This window comes from Mirounga angustirostris, unplaced genomic scaffold (genome assembly GCF_029215605.1).
Source record: "Mirounga angustirostris isolate CCGP_5_RB_7025 unplaced genomic scaffold, mMirAng1.0.hap1 SCAF_4, whole genome shotgun sequence".
Lineage (NCBI taxonomy): Eukaryota > Metazoa > Chordata > Mammalia > Carnivora > Phocidae > Mirounga > Mirounga angustirostris.
In genome coordinates, this window is record NW_026991712.1 from 64,627,293 (window position 1) to 64,640,935 (window position 13,643).

The following is a 13,643-nucleotide window of genomic DNA, read 5'->3' on the forward strand; positions in this document are numbered from 1 at the left end:
TATGATAACAGCAGAATTACTAGGAAAAGAAAGCGTTTCAGTCCTAACTTCATTGGACTCGTTTTGAGAAGTCTCCACATTTTGGTAATGATGCATTGATTGGAGGTAACACACATATACACACAGCAGCAGTTGCTTAAAGAATAAAAATTTGTTGGCTCACCTCACTCCAGAGTCCAGAATCATATTTGGTTTAGGCACAGCTGGATTAGGCTTCCTGTTACAGTTCTCAGCTCTGCCCTCCACATGTTGGCCTAAATCTAAAGCTGTATTCCCCCAAACTGGCTGCACACCACACCATCCAGTTAGAGGTAAAGACCTGTCAGAGGAAGGTTCAAACTTCACACTGGTCTAATGGATTAAAAATGAGCCCACCTCTGAGATTATGTATAGGGACTAGTTTAGATCAATTAAGGGCCATGCCTGGAGGTAGGAATGGGGTCAATAATCCCCAAAATGCATAACTACTACACACTAAGGTTAAATAGATACTACAGAGGCAACCAATAATGTTCCCTGTACTCAGCCCAGGCAAAAATGACTCAGGAGCATTTGCATTTTGTTGTAAATATACTTGCTTTATTAAAAAGCAAGATCCTTGGGGCGCCTGGGTGGCTCAGTTGGTTAAGCGACTGCCTTCGGCTCAGGTCATGATCCTGGAGTCCCTGGATCGAGTCCCGCATCGGGCTCCCTGCTCAGCAAGGAGCCTGCTTCTCCCTCTAACCCTCCCTCCTCTCATGTACTCTCTCTCTCTCATTCTCGCTCTCTCAAATAAATAAATAAATCTTTAAAAAAAAAAAAAAGATCCTTTACAAATATTTTTAAAGTATATCTTTAAATTGTATTGTCATGATAACTTTTGGTATAAGTGCTCCAATTTATTATATTAATGAGCTTTTAGGAAATCAGGGTTCAATTACAGCCATCATTCAGAAACTAAGTTGTGAATTGGGGTTGTCTTTTCCCGCAAAGTATTATCTTACACTTTTGAGCTATTCAGGAGCCAAAAAGAGCATTTTCTAAGTAAAGTGTGTTTTTTGTTCAGTTTCAATGTTTTTTCAGAAATAATTTCTCCAAGCTCTTTGGTGATAATATACAGGAAATGTCACTCGTCATCAAAAACTTAATCCCAGTGTCCAAATAATAAGACTGGAGCCAGAAGCACAGGCTGAAACAGAGAGAAAGGAGTCAGTGCATATGGAATGGGGATTGGGACCCTTTAAGGGTACATACAGAAAGATCCCAGAAGCAAGGGTTTTCCAAATTTTCCAGATTGTTTTAGTATCTCAAGGTCTTTGTTACAAACAATTCAACAGTACTTTCTATGTATATTATTGAGAATTTATGCATTACTACAATTTTTGGGTTACACTGTCTAGTTACGAACTAAGTACTTCATTCTATAATTTTATTTATTGACTAACAATAAAACACCACACAAGTTGTTATTTTGAAATCAGCACTACTACCAAGAACAAAGAACCAATGGGAAGAAAAACCGTTTGTGCTCCATTTGTTTCTGAATTTGGAAAATAAGCTGTGAGACCAAACATGTCCTCCACTTGAGGGATCAAGTCTGAAGATTGTTGTCAAAAATTAGTATGACTACCTGGTATTCAGGATTTTGAAAAATCACTGCATTGCACAATATAATAATAAACTGCCCAACAGTGTAGCCATATTGAAAATAAACACAGAAGAGCAAGAGCATAAGTAACTATACAATGAATCACAGAAACTGGGAGTTGGGCTGCTGCATATTGCAGAGGTTCAGAGTTTCCAAAAACCATTCTATGAGTGATGAGGTACAGATGCGTAAGTCATGCATGCAGAGAGGAGTTCATTTATATTGCTAAGTCTGCACTGTATCCACATGTAGCTGAAAAAACTGAACAGAGACTGTTGAATTTCCAAGGTTTCTTTCTATATTTCTGGATTGTTTTAACTATAAACACCAAAGACACATCAGTGAGCAATGTGAGAGCAGGGGATCTTTGGCTTGGTGTTTATATGGGTTTGTGTGTTTTTTTTGAAGATGGGAAAATATACTACACAAAGTGACAACTCTTATTTTTACTTATCCTTATGAAATAAAATAAGTAAAAGATGATTATGTTCAAATTATGAGGTATTTATTTCATTCACTGTTTAATAACTGATGTATCTATGTAATTGTGTTTGCAAAATATTAGTTAGAAAATTGAAAATCTAATTGGGTGTTCTCTTGTTTTGTCCTGTTTTCAACACAAGTTCCAAGAGCAAATAAATACCTTCTTGGGGCAAAAATGCTAGTTTAAGGATTTCAATTAACTTCTTCTGAGGTAATCAGTCTGTAAGTTTCTAAAGGTTTCTAAACTTTTTATCCAAATATTAGTGGAAGAAATAACATCTATCTTTGTAAAGTTATGATCCACTTACTTTAGAAAACTAGGAACACAAAGTTCAAGTCAACTATAACCAAACTGGCATATTTAAACTTTTGATCTCAGAAGTCAGAATATTACAAAAATAAAATAAGGAACTCTGTCATTTGGGGTCAAATTTTGGAGGAAATAGCTAAAATCATAGCTTGATAACTAGCACCAATGATTAATTGCTTTTTCAACATGTGGATTATCTTGGTGCCAAAAATTATGGAACAATTGCCTAACAAATTGGAGAGTCCCTGATGTCTGTACTCATATTTTCTTTGGATTATACTAAGCAATTATGCTAAACTTTCTAATGACTGAGTAAAATGGTATTGTGCCTTGGGGCACATTTTGATGAACTACAGTTGTACTTTTCATAACCTAAGAGGTAATGCATAAAGAAGTATATTGTCCAGAATAGAGCTGTGACCTTTATGTTAGATTACAGACAATTGTAAATACCTTTCACATACTATGAATATGTTTATTAATAGTCATTACTTTAAACTATATTCCTGAAAAACTAGTTGGTAAAAAGCCCATCTCCAGATAAATGTTTGATTTTTTTTTTTTTAAGATTTTATTTATTTATTTGACAGAGAGAAACACAGCAAGAGAGGGAACAAAAGCAGGGGGAGTGGGATAGGAAGAAGCAGGCTTCCCGTGGAGCAGGTAGCCCGATGCGGGGCTCGATCCCAGGACCCTGGGATCATGACCTGAGCCGAAGGCAGACGCTTAACAACTGAGCCAGCCAGGCGCCCCTAAATGTTTGATTTAAATGGTTCCATTTTTGTTCCTAGATTTTGCTACTTCATATCCCATCCTCATATTCACTTTATTATTTGTACTAAATATATTTGTATTTATTATCTGTACTGTATTTATGATATTAAATAAATCCTTTAAAACCATATGTGTTTAGCTTTAATCTTTTACTTCAACTCCTATGTAATCCATCTATCATTTCTTGCATGTGTTTCCAGTATACTTGAGGCTATTAGCTTAAGATTTGGGGCTTAAATAAAGTAACACAAATTAGGCTAAGTAAGAAATTAATTTATGATCTTATATTATGAGGACACAACCATGGTTGAATAATTACAACCATCTGAAGTGTTCTATAGCCTCAGAAAAGTTAACTTGATGTATCACTGATGTGAAAATTATACATGAACACCACTTTTTAGGGGAGATTATTTTTGAACATTCTAAATAGTCTTAATATTTAAGGTAAAATACTACATCACTTCAAACTAAGGAACTATTAACTATTGAAATGGTAATTTATTTAAACAGACATCAATACTATGAACTTATAGTTATCCCCAGATCTAAAAATAGGCTATTAACAAGTGCTTTACCTATTTCAGTAAATAGCAAAACTGAAACAAAAGCTATATTAAATATGAGAATTTGGAGCACAAGTAGAAATTATATTTTCTCATTTTTGGGCTCTTGCTACCAAATTTCTAAGAGCATCTGTGATAATACTATATCATATTAATATCACATTACAAGAACATTTCATTTTTTAAAGATTTTTTTTATTTTAGAGGGAGAGAGCAGGCATGCACAAAGAGGGGAGGGGCAGAGGGAGGAGAGGGAGAGAGAGGATCTCAAGCAGACTCCCCACTGAGCTCCCAGCCCAGCCCAAGGGGGTGGGGGGCACTCTATCTCAGGACCCTGAGATCATGACCTGAGCCAAAACCAACAGTCGGAAGCTTAACTGACTGAGCCACCCAGGCGCCCCAAAACATTACATTTCAATCAAGATTTTGAATTTTAGCTTATAATAAATTGGCAACTGTTCTCTCCTTCAAACTCTAAATATAATGACGTTAGTTTTTCCTAATAACAAAGGGAAATTTTACATTCTGCCTTATGGGGGGTTAAGTGTTGCTATATGTCAAAATCCAAATTTTTCACTGTGGCTTAAGGGCTGATCTGGTTTCTGTTTTTCTTTCAATCCATTCTCCTCTGTCCTGAATAGGATCCAGCCACAATGTCCTCTGGGTCCTTATGCTCATCCAGGTCGCCCCCCACCCCCCACCGCAACCCCCAAGCCCTCAAACTGGCTGCTTCCTGGGCCTGGAACACTTCCTCTCAGGCTCTCAGGCCTGACTTGTTAGGCTCCTCATTCTTCAAATCTCAGCTCCAATTCTGCCTCTGCAGAGAGGCCTTGCCTTCTCTTCTCAAGGAAACACCTCTCCCCTTCCCTCCTTCCTCCCCACTTCTACACCCCAGTTTCACTCTATTTCCTTCACAGACTATACCACAATCTGAAATTATCTTGGTCATTGATTTATTTACTTTTTCACTCTCTGTCTCCTCTTACTAGAATGTAAGCTCCATAGGCCTGGGGACTTGGTCTAACTAACTTCTGTATCCTCCACAGCTTGAACAATGGCACACGGGGTACTTGGTGAATATTTGTTCAGTGAAGAAATAAATGCAATGGACATTTCAATTTGTTTTTAAGAAACATTAACAATATTTGTTTTTAGAATGACAAGACTAAATGTGTTCATGTGTTTGTATGGGAAACTGACTTTTGTTGACTGTGCAGTCATTATAAAATGAGTATCTTTTCCCAAACTTCTCAGTAGATTTAAAACAAAAGTGCAAAAAAAGATTTTTCTTCAATGAAGAGTCACTATTGCAGAAATATGGAAAGGGCCACACACTAGCAAAAAAGCACCAGCCATTTTCTGAAACAAGCATGAAGGAGATATGTTCTTTTCAAGTAAGCTGACTGCCCTTCCCCCAAAAAAAAGCAGACAGGAGACCCCAATAATAATAATAGTAATAATAATAATAAGCAACTAAATAAGGTATACAGATATATAAGATGTTTTCACTGATTTTAACAAATTATTTGAAATACATGAGAATAGAGTATGTTACATTGCTGAGTTTCACTATTGGCCTCAATCATCACCAACTAATTAAATTTTTGCTGAACTTGTAATGGCTTGATCAACTTCAGCAAAGCCTTGGATCTATATTAGAAAACAGAGGTTCCCCGCCCCTTATTCAAAAGACAATTTTTAAAAATTCCTTAAAACATGGGGTGCCTGAATGGCCCAGTCCATTAAGTCTCCGACTCTTGATTTCAGTTCAGGTCATGATCTTGGGGTCATGGGATGGAGTCCGGAGTAGGCCTCCTCCGGGGGGATCAAGCCCCACATCCGGCTCTGTGCTGGGCATAGAGCCTGCTTGGGATTCTCTCTCTCCCTGCCCCTCCTGCTCGCTTGTTCTCTCTCTCTTTCTCTTAAAGTAAATAAATAAATAAAATTTTAAAATAAAAACAAAATTCCTAAAACATAAGCAATGAACTGTTCCTGAAACCTAAATTTATTCTAAAATTGTTAAATCCCTTTCTTACAAATGCTTTCTAATAGACTCAAACTAAAGTGTTAAGACTCTAAAAGACAGTAGATGTTTCAGAAATATAGAACATTACTTAAATAAGACCACCAGTGGCAATGTTTACAAAAATGCCTTTCAGAAAATATTTTAATATAAGATATATTAACTGTATGATATGTGACTTTAATGATTTTCAGCTTAGATGCCTCAATTTAGTCACATCTCATACATGTTATATTTATTACAATTTGACCCTGTAGTGGAGGATGAAAGTGAACCACTTTAGAAAAGATATTTTTTATATTAAACATACTAGAATTTTAAGAATAGAACTTGAGAAAAAGTCTTTGTGTATTAACATTAATAGAAGTTGAAAAATATAATAGAATTTAACAAAGTCCTTTCATATCCACTCTTAGGTAGTGAAGCGGCAATGGAGAGACAGCTGGATTTGAAGGTAGTTTCTGAGATTATGTGGACTTAATCTCATGACTGACTGTGTGAGTACTACTAGTATGTGAGGGAATACTGGAGATGGTTCCCAGGCTCCAATTTGGGTAGTATGGTGGATTGTGAGCAGGATTGGCTTCCAAGCTTAAACAATAGGTCTCAGTTCCTCATTGTCTGTTGGCCAGATAGAAACTGGAGGAGGCTGATCAGATTTGTACAGAATAGAACTGGGTCCATTTCTGACAATTTCAGTTTTAATTGTCTCCAAGACATTCATCTCCAGGTGAAATGAATGTCTAGCAGCCACTTGGATGCATAGGTCTGGAAATTAGAAGAAATACCTTGGATTGTTTTATATATAACCTATGTAATAATTATTTACATTTATAGAATATATTATATAATAAATGACAGAAATCAGTTACTAAAAATAAGAAATCAGTTACTAAGTTTTTAAAAAATTATTTATTATTGGTGCCCATATTGTATACATCATGGTATTAGAAGACCATGAAGCTCTCAATTAAATGATCATCCCCAGATTACAGAAATTAGGAGTGGTACCCTGAATGGAAACTGCCTCATCCATAAACAAAGGGTTTCCTTTGTACTGATTCTACAACTGCAGTTTCTATAAATGGATACTTGTTAAAAAGCTTTCATTCTAGCTAAGCTAAAACTTCCTATAGTCACTTTATTTTTCCTGAGCTTCCTCTCCAAATATCCTATGAAATTGGGAATAATGTCCCAAATTTCTAAGCAAATCTTCCCTCCCTAAGAGAATTTTCCATTGCTTCCTGTATTATATATTGCTGCATTAACAAATTACCCAAAAACTTTGTGGCTTAAAAAAATACACGTTTATTATTTCACAGATTTCGTGGGTCAGGAATTTAGGTTCTCTCCTTCAAGTTCTCTCACAAGGCTGCAATCAAGGTATTGGCCAGGGATGAGGTTTCATCTAAAAGCTCAACTGGGGCAGGATTGACTTCCAAACTTAAACAGTAGGTCTCAGTTCCTCATTGTTGGTTAGAAGCCATCTTCAGTTCCTTGCCATGTGGGGCTCTCCTAAATGACAGTTTGCTCTATCAAAGAGTGCAAGCCAAAATTGCAGAAATGATATTTCATCAACTTTGCTTTGTTTTATTGGTTAGAAAAAGTCACTAAGACCAGTCCATACTCAAGGAGAAGGGAATACACAAGGGCATGAATATGAATAAGATAAGATCATTGAGACCATCTTAGAAGTCTGCCTACCATACTCACTAATATTTACCAATCTATGAGGTCAAGACAAAAAAAAAATTAACTTTAATAACTGCTAATTTTTCTGTATAAAGTTATATGATGATATACATATCTAGGCCCTTTAATTTGTTGGTTTCTTTTTTTTTAAGATTTTATTTATTTATTTGACAGAGAGAGACACAGCAGAGAAGGGACACAAGCAGGGTGGGTAGGAGAGGGAGAGGCAGGCTTCCTGCAGAGCAGGGAGCCCGATGCAGGGTTCCACTCCAGGACCCCGGCATCATGACCTGAGCTGAAGGCAGATGCTTAACAAATGAGCCACCCAGGCACACTAATTTGTTGGTTTCTTAATGAAAGTAACTAATCATTAAAATGTTTGCTTGGCATAATATCATGCTGAGCGAAATAAGTCAATCAGAGAAAGACATGTATCATATCACCTCACTGATATGAGGAATTCTTAATCTCAGGAAACAAACTGAGGGTTGTTGGAGTGGTGGGGGGTGGGAGGGATGGGGTGGCTGGGTGACAGACATTGGGGAGGGTATGTGCTATGGTGAGCGCTGGGAATTGTGTAAGACTGATGAATCACAGACCTGTACCTCTGAAACAAATAATATATGTTAAAAAAAAAAAAAAGAAGATAGCAGGAAGGGAAAAATGAAGGGGGGGATATCGGAGGGGGAGATGAACCATGAGAGACTATGGACTCTGAGAAACAAACTGAGGGTTCTAGGGGGGAGGGGTTGGGAGGATGGGTATTAAAGAGAGCACGTACTGCATGGAGCACTGGGTGTTATACGCAAACAATGAATCATGGAGCACTACATCAAAAACTAATGATGTAATGTATGGTGGTTAACATAACATAATAAAATTTTAAAAATGTCAAAAAAAATGTTTGCTTAGGGCCTCACACAGGGCTACATAATATGTACTCTAGAAGGCCGGGAAATATATACTAATTGACAAAGATAGATAGAACAATATATGAAACAATAAGTGTGTTTCTGTCTAAAGTTACTTGGAAACTCTAGTGGAGACTTTAAAATGTGCTTTGTAGCACTATTCTTCCAAAAGTGCCTTTTAAAATGACTCTCAAGACTTCACAACATTTTTTTTTACAATACAAATTTACCAACATCTGTCAAAATGTAAATCTTAGAGTACTTTACACTGAACTTACAAATGTGTCACTGAAGACAAGTATTTCTTGTAGTTTGCCAAATTTCTGCCACATTGGAAAATACTCTGTGTGCCACTAGACAGGAATTATATTTCACATCTTAATGAGAAAATACTTTCCCTTAAGCTTAACTTTATGCCTTTTAAAAAAACTAATTAATAATTTGGCGATTTTTAAAAGATTAATTAAATACTAGCAGTCACAAAGAGATTTCCAATTTCATGAAGGTCAGAATCCAAAATGAACTTTCAGAATAATAATTTTATCATTTTTAAAACCCTGATTACTGAAAAAAAAAAAGAAACAGTCATAATCCTACCATCAAGAAATAACCATTATTACATATTTTGGTATAGAGGTATAGATCTACATAGATCTACATCTAAATCTTTACATGCATAGATGTAGATATATATCCTTTTAGACATTTAAATGTGTATATAATTTCACCACAAATGAGATCATACTTTTTATAATGATATATGAAACTGTTACAAAACAATGATTAACAGAGCAACTGATTTTTAATGAAGTATTGCTAAACATGTTTCCAGCAAAGTAATCTTAGCAGCAAGTGAGTGCTACACAGAACATAGAACAGCCCTGCTTACTTTCCCAATAAATGACCCAAATAAATGACCAAATTTATTTGGTTCCTAAATAAATGACCTACAAAACAAGTAAAAGGAGAATCTGATTTGTGCCCTAGTGTTTTAGTCATATTATTTTAATCATTCTTTTACTTTCTTGTATCCTTTTATATCTTTTTATTCTTTAGGTACCCCTCCTCCTCAAACTCTTTCCCTAGTATCTGAATCTAACTTATTAGTTTCTGAATCACTGAATTATTATTTGTTCTCAGAACAAATCTCTGATGACTCTGCCTCTGACACGTTAACCAACTTTGCTTCCCTCTTCCATCCAAACTAGTTGGCATAGTTATTGACTTCCTATTTCTCTTTTCCCTACTTTCTCCCTCACTACCATTTATGACCGCATGGTTTCAAGGATTACTTCTATTCTGGAAACTATTAAACCTATCTCACTCTACACTTAACATGTATAAACCAAACTCATCCACTTCCCCTCAAATTACTTGCCACCTCTCCTCTTTCTCCAGTATCATTCCTTTATTCTAGCTAACACCCAGGAATTATCTTCAACTTCTTCTTCCCTTTTTATCCTATCAATTTCTATTAAACCATGTTTCAAGATAACTCCTAAATTTGTTCATTCCTTGCCACCCCCTTCGCCTTCAACCTAAACCAGGCCAAAATTCCCTCACAACTGGATTTTAGTAACAATGTTCTGAATGGAGTAAGGGTTCATCTGTCTGTATCTCCCTATCTTTCCTTCTAGGCTATTCTTACTTTAACAGTCAGTGAGGAATAAGGAAAGGGGACTGGAGCCTGAAATCAGGAGCCCAAGGGCAAATTCCCTCTCTGCCACCTCAGATGTGACCTCCGCATATTTCTTTCCTTCCTCTAGGCCTGGCATTTTCCTTATTTGCAAAATGACAAGTTGGACAGTCACATGGCTCTAAGCTGCCTTGCAACTCTAACAGTCTTCTATTCTGATGTTTCTTTGCTCAAGGAACAGCAATGACAACTTTTCACTGTTGCCTATACCCACCCCCATCCCTCATCCTCTCCCCCTACCCCCTTTCCCACTAAGATCACAACTGTTACTGTTTTCCCGCTTGCACTGTCCCTTACATCCAGATTGCTCAATTCACCAAATCCTTAATGAGCCCCAGTCTTTCCACTGTAAATGTCAGTTCCTTGCTCTATTGTTGTTCTCCTTCATTTATAAATTATTCATTTTACAAACATTTATGGAGTGACTGCTAATGTACAAGGCACTTGGCTAGGTCCAGAGAATAGAGAAGTTAAAGACATAATCCTTGACCTCAAATAATTTACCATCTTATTGAAGACAATGGGTAACAAATACATAGTAATGTGTTAAGTGCTATGCTAAAGAATTTAATATATCCTAGTTGTTTGGGGGACAGAAAAGAACACCACTTAACAAGACTGAATACACAGGAAACCTTCAGAAAGGATGTGCTAATTCCAAGCTGGGTCCTTGAAACTCAAACGGGAAAATAAAATTTGAGGAAATGAGGTGTGTCCTATTAAAACGGCATATTGGGCCAAGTGTCAGATTGGAATACTGGAGAACAGAGGGCAAGAAGCAAGCAGTGAAGCTGATCATGATGAACGAACTGGAACGTTACCCTAAGGACTTTAGATTTTACCCGAGGAAAGGGTGGAGTATGAGCTGTACTTTGGTTCAATTTCCTGGTCTGTTACTGGGCACTGAAACATTCAAAGCTGACAGAAGGATAATCCGGTAGGGGGAAATCATGCCCTGCCAAAAACAGTCTTGGCTACTGCCTGGTTCACTAAAACGCTAATATGACCGATGCCTCCCGGCTTCACCAAGCTAAGTGGCTCCACTAGGACCCCGCCTAGGGACCACCAACCTCCCGCCGCCGCGTCACAGCTACCCGTGCCGGGCCACAGCGGAGGGCGAACCCGGAGACATCGCGAGATTTCCCGGAAACCGTGGCGCCGACTGGAGCGTCTGGTCACCCGGCAACCGCACCGGGGCCGCTGAGAAACCTTGCGCCAAAGAAATTTAAAAACTTGACTTCCAGACTCGGCTCATCCCGCAAGTGGTGAGGTGCCTGCAGGGAAGAAGCGTGGGGACTGAGGAGACCCTAGAGCCACGTTTCTCAAACTTGCCTGCCAGTAAGACTTTCTTGGGTCACTGGTTAAAATGAAAATTCCTAAGCCTTATCTCTAGACATTTAGAATTTCCAGAAAATCATTCTGGAAGTTTTTGTATTTTAAACAAATAGCTAGAATCAGGCAAGGCTGGGAAACAGCTCCAGAAGAGGGAGACACGGGTGGAGGGGGGCCGCCGAGCAGAGGGAGCGGGATCTGTGAGCACGGGTCTGAGTCTGAAAAGGAGAGCCTGAGAGCCAGACCGGCGATTTAGAGCACTGGGAAGCCAGTGAGCCTGGGGCTCGCTAAGGAAAATATACAAACTAACTTCGGAAACATCCACTGCCTGTAGCCTGTGGGAGCCCCAAGAGATAAATTAAGGCAAAGGGTCCACTAAAATGGATTCCCAGAGCCTGTAAAACAGCTCTAAGCTGTCCCCCACTGGCAATCCGGAGAGATAAAGATATCCTAGGCAAGAGGAATCCTGAAATAACAGGTATCTAGTAGTGAAAAATTATGAAAAAGCTGTTTCTCAAACTTTAGAAAATAATGAACCTCTTTTTAAAAAAGAGCAAGGACACCCCACAAGTGTTGACATAATTATTTTTATTATAATGTTCTAAAATGTATCCAAACCCAAACTAGGTTCAATTTAAATACCCGAAGTTTATAGTATCTCTAAAACAAACTACAATACCAATAAAGTTTAAATTAATATTACATTAACAAGATGAATGGTGGTGTTTTGATGAAACTAAATCCTCTCTTGTGGATTTGACTGCTACAGTGCAGGTTCTTTTGAGTGAAGTCTCTCTTACTGTGTTATAGGTTGATTCAATTATCTCCCTTTCCATATTCAAGCCCCTGGAAAGTTTTCCTATAGCTTGTTGATGAAGTCCATTGGCCTCCCCTTGATTTAATAAATATTTCATTTATATACTACATCTGCCCCTTTGCTTTTCTCATTATCTTAGAGAATTAAATTTATTTCTATACAAACAACAGTTTGTGTACTGGAACCTAGAGACAAAATCCATTTATAGCATGGTCATTCATGAGGATTCACATGATCCAAAATTTATCTGTTTTAACCCAGTTTAGAAAACAGAGCCTAAAGCAAAGACTCATATGATAACACTTTTGGGGGGGTTGTAATCTCAGGGAAGCAGGAGAAGGAAAAATGGAATGAGAGAGAGAGGGAAGGATAACAAATATAGCTCAGTATATAGCCCAGAAGACCAGAGCTGTTTTCAGTGAGACCTTTTGAAATGGCTGTGTCTCCTAAAAGTTTATGGGGGAAAGAAGGAAGAATAAATAATTTGTGGCTCCTGTCTCCCACGGGTAAAAATTACCCCCATAGGGCATCACCCCCTTCATAGCACAGGTTTGCTCGTGCATGGCCACCTGTACAACAGTTTCCTGCCTCCACTGTAAGAAAGAAATCCTGGGGTATATAACCACTTTAAGATGTGCATTTTCAGCAGTTATCAGTGTAAAAATGATATCTGAAATTTCCAGAAAAAGTTCTAAAATTTTAAAATAGTAGCTAAAGAAATCATATTTTTAAAATATTTCAAATATTTTTTATTTTTTTATTTTTTAAAGATTTTATTTATTTATTTGACAGAGAGAGACACAGCAAGAGAGGGAACACAAGCAGGGGGAGTGGGAGAGGGAGAAGCAGGCTTCCCGCCGAGCAGGGAGCCCAATGCAGGGCTCGATCCCAGGACCCTGAGATCATGACCTGAGCCGAAGGCAGACGCTTAACGACTGAGCCACCCAGGTGCCCCTCATTTTTTTTTTAAGATTTTGTTTATTTGAGAGAGAGGGAAAGAGAGCACAAGCAGAGGGAAGAGGCAGAGGGAGAGGGAGAAGCAGGCTTCCCGCTGAGCAGGGAGCCCGATGCTGTGCTCTGCTGTGCTCGATCCCAGGACCCTGGGATCATGACATGAGCTGAAGGCAGATGCTTAATGACTGAGCCACCCAGGCGCCCCCAAATATTTTTTAATATATTGCATTTCTACACACTACCTCCAGTGAATGTAATTCCTAAAAAATGTCACTTGCAGTATCAATAAAGATATATGATTCCTGAAAATGACCAAAAAAATTATGCACGGCTTTAATTACAAGAAAACTATAAAACTATTGAAAATCATTAAAGAAGCACTCCTAAAATAGAGAGGCATATCATAGTGATGGAAAAGAAGACTCAGTATTAGAGATGTGTTGGTGCTTCACAAATTG